Source organism: Pan troglodytes, chromosome 1 (assembly GCF_028858775.2).
Source record: "Pan troglodytes isolate AG18354 chromosome 1, NHGRI_mPanTro3-v2.0_pri, whole genome shotgun sequence".
NCBI classification, from domain to species: Eukaryota; Metazoa; Chordata; class Mammalia; order Primates; family Hominidae; genus Pan; species Pan troglodytes.
The window spans coordinates 47,904,384-47,908,734 of NC_072398.2; positions in this window are offsets into that span (position 1 = coordinate 47,904,384).

A 4,351-nucleotide genomic window follows, 5' to 3' on the forward strand; every position below is an offset into this window, starting at 1 on the left:
CCATAAGCGAGGCTTGATTGAGGATTCAGGTGAAGTAGAAGGGAAATGGGGTGAATGTTTGCATCCAGGGGAGGACACTGAATATTTACATGTGTTGATTAGCATCTTGCCAATTTCTACAGGCGCTACCTCTGGATGTGCTCCGAGAGGGGAGGTATTTGACCTCTTCTGCACAAGTATGTGTATGTGTGTGCATGCATGCACACACACATATATTTGTGTGTCCTCCCTGTGTGTTTCTGAGTGTCAGGGCTGGTCTTTCATTTGTTCAACAAACATGTGTTGAACACCTACCGTGGGTTGAGCCCTGGCTCTGGCACTGTGTTAAGCTCTAGGAATACAAAGGTAAGCAAATGACAGGGCCCTCCCATCATGAAGTTCGCAGTCTAATGGGGCAGGTAGATGTAGGGGCTCCAAAGGAGACAATGGAGAGTGTGAGGGGAGGGCTGGACCTTGGAGAGCAAGGGAAAGAGTGGCAGTGAGAGTTGAGTTTGGACAGGTAGGCTTTGGGGGCCACTGATGAGTTTTGATCTCTATTGTAAAGGTTACTGAGGTTTGTTTAAGCTGGAGGGGTGACAGGATCCAATCTGCATTTTAGAAGAACTCATTCTGGCTGCAGAAATGGAAGGGATTGGAGGAAGGAGAAAGTGAGAGGCAGGAGTCTACCTCCCAGGAGTGCAGTCCCAGGAGAACACCCTAGGGTGTTCTTTCTCATGGTGGGGCCCTGAGCTCCAGGGTCCTCCTGAGCCACAATGCTGCATCATTCCAGGAGGGGGAAGGAGGAGGCTGCATCATTCCAGGAGGGGGAAGGAGGAGGCTGTGAACATGGCCCAATGCAGAGCCTTTAGCATTTCACGTGCCTCTGTTGCCCCCCTAGATAGCCTATGTGCTCTTCCCTGGGGCCTGGGGACGGCCTGCAGATCCATGAGTCAAGGTGTGCCCTGCTAACTGGCCTCCATTTTCCATGATGTTCTTGTTGTTTTCTAAACAGAGATGAGATCTTGCCATGTTGCCCAGGCTGGTCTCAAACTCCTGGGCTCAAGTGATCCTCCCACGTCGGCCTCCCAAAGTGCTGGAATGGCAATCATGAGCCACTACACTCACCCCATTTTCCATGTTTTAACAGCAGCCCACATTAGGGGACCTACTCCTCTCTGCGCTGTGTCATACATGGATCCCTATCGTTGCAATAAAATGGAAATTTCGGGACTCCAAGGAACTGAGAATGAGTTACACAGTTTTTACCACTCTCCCCACTTTATCCTCTATCAAATGTAATGTCCAGTAATATTTAGCTATGTCTGGATCGCCAGCCATCCACCACCACTTCCCAGGGTATAATCTTATTACACCTCCTGATAGACTTTTCCTTTGGGAGATAAAGAGACAAGTCCTGGCCGGGCACAGTGGCTCATGCCTGTAATCCCACCACTTTGGGAGGCTGAGGCGGGCAGATCACAAGGTCAGGAGATTGAGGCCATCCTGGCCAACATGGTGAAACCCCGTCTCTACTAAAGATACAAAAATTAGCTGGCTGTGGTGGCATATGCCTGTAGTCCCAGCTACTTGGGAGGTGAGGCAGGAGAATCGCTTGAACCCGGGAGGCGGAGGTTGCAGTGAGCCGAGATCGCGTCACTGCACTCCAGCCTGGTGACAGAGTGGGACTCCGTCTCAAAAAAAAAAAAAAAAAAAAAGACACAAGACCTTACCTTCATCAATTAGGGGAATATCCATGTCAAAAGAACTCTGGGCAGTGAATTTGTGTGCATTATTCATTGTTCCTCAGTGCCTTATGGAAAGGGCTCAGGGACTTTGGGTAGGGATAGGTTCACAATTCATTAATGCTCTCCTGTCCCCACAAGAACGAAATGCATTATATGGCAGGTACCAAGAGGCTCAGGCCCCATAAAGGCCTCTCTTGGGACCCTTTTACTCCTGATGGCATGGGTCAGATGAGATGATCTCTGAGATCCTGGCCAACTTGAACCTTCCACAGTCCTGTGACTGAATGGGGAAGGCCGTGTGGACTTGAAAAGCAGTCCATGTGACTCAGGAGAGAGTTTAAATTCATTCACAGGCGTTCATTGCCTCTATGCTTGGTGTAAAACTGGTTCTGTCCCAGCTGGGTGAGTCACTGAGGGTGCTGTCCAGGGGAGGGTGTCCTCTCTTGCACCCAATGGGGTCCATGTAGATGGGTTAGCAGAGGAAGGTTCTAATCAAAGACATGCAAACATGCTCACACACAAACATACACATACACCACACAACACCAACAGAGCAGGTCTTTGTGAAAGGTAGAAGACTATGAGCTGCCCTGTGGAGATGTCTTCAGAGACTAGGGGCCTTCTCTAAGCCTGGAGCTAGGGCATAAGATTCTATTTCAACCACAGTTCCTACCCAGGAAGATGGAGCTGGGAGGACCAGTGGACAAACAACACCCCTCCTGTGCTTCCTTCCATCCTCCTTGGCCACGGTCAAGGATGCCCTCCAGTCCACCTGCTCCCTTGAACCATCCACTCTGCCCCCCAGCTGCCTGCCTGGCCGGTATTCCTCCCTATCTCCAGTCCAGCCCATGTGTCAGCCTTAGTTCATGTCTTTCTCACCCCACCTGCAGTGTAATGAATCCCATGTAGCCTCATGGCAAAGAAGACCTTGGAGACCCCAAGGGTAATTTCATGTTTGCAAAGTTGGCTTTCAGTGACAGAGAAACTTGAGTCAGGAGTCAATCCCTAATCTGGAAGGGCCTAGTCCAGCAGGCTCAGCTGGCGCAAGGGCTACAGGAGGGGGTCCTTTGGACCCTCAATGAGGAGAAGCTGGGGAGGAAATCCCACTCCACTTTCCAGGAATTGTTGAGCCACAACAGGCTTCAGTCTATTGAGGCAGTGTAGACTCTCACAGAATGTCAGAGCCAGACAGGACCATTGAGGGCATCTAACAACAGCAATAACATTATAGCAGTAACAACAGTATTTAACCCTGATAGAGTTCTTGCTACATGCCAGATATTCTTTTGAATCTTTAGTTATGTTAACTCATTTAATCCCTCACAACAAATCCAAAAGGCAGAATTGATCACTAACCCCATTTTACAGAAGGGGAAACTGAGATACAGAGACATTATGTAACTTGCCCAAGGTCACACAGCTAATGAGTGGCAGAGCCAGGATGTGGACCAAGGCCATCCAGTGCCAAGTCTACACTCTTAACGACCAATGTCCTGTGGATCCAATCCAACTCCCTTCTTTTCAGATATGGACACTGGGGCTTGGAGAGAAGTGGTTTCCTCCTGGAAGGCACACAGTGAAGTGTTTTGCAGCCAGATTCGCCTCCTCGTGGGAATGAAGCACCAAACCCTAAGTCATTCCAGAAAGCTGCTCCCTTCAAATCTCCATCAGGTGGTGAGGAGGTAAATAAACCACTCCAGCTAAACAGATGCAAACCCACTCAGGTTTCTAACGTTGCATTGTCGTTTTGCAGGGACACTTGCCTATTTTCATATAATCAAGCAAATCACAGTACTCACAGGCCCCCAACCTACTGTGTGATGTTTTCTACATGGGTTATTTCATTTAGCCCACATAACACCCTATGACGTAGAAACATATCTCCATTTTACAGAGAAGGAAGTTGAAGCTAAGAGCAACTATAATGTTTCCACTGTTACACAACTAGTAAGTGATTGAGAAAATATGTAAACCAGGCCATCTGATTCTACTACACTTCTACCTCCTGCCCTAGATATTGGATTCTTTAAAAATAGACATAGTCTCACATTTTGCAGGCTTCATGGCTATATTCTTTTAATCATCAATGTTAGCCTCAAAAGATCTAACAGGGCCTATCAGAAGTTGAGAAGAACCTGGCCACTTGCAATTTTTGAGTCTTCTGGTATTTTTTTAAAAGAAGAAAATAGGACTAGAAATAATGGGTAGTACATTTAAAATATTTACATCAAACCACTTAAAACTTTTATAAATCCTGTAATAGTCTATGAAAGGCATGATTACATTGCAAGGCATTTTGTGTCTGTGAGTTAAAATGGTTCATTCCTGATGCCCTACCAGTAGGGTAATAGTGTTTACCAGGAATAAACACTATTTGTGGTTAAAGGTATAAAATGAGTATTCTCTTCTTTCATTTCCATCAGTGGTTTTTCTATGACTGTGTGGATAACTCATTTGTATATAGTGTTGGGCTCTTCAAGAAGCACCCCATCCCCATTGCCATGACAGGCTCTGTCTATGGCAGGAGCCCAGCAGGGAGGCAGGTCTGCAGGAGGTTAGAGGAGGCTCTGCCTCACCCCTTCCAGGCCCTGGCTCTCTCCGCACAGTGGCTCCAGCTCACAATGGCC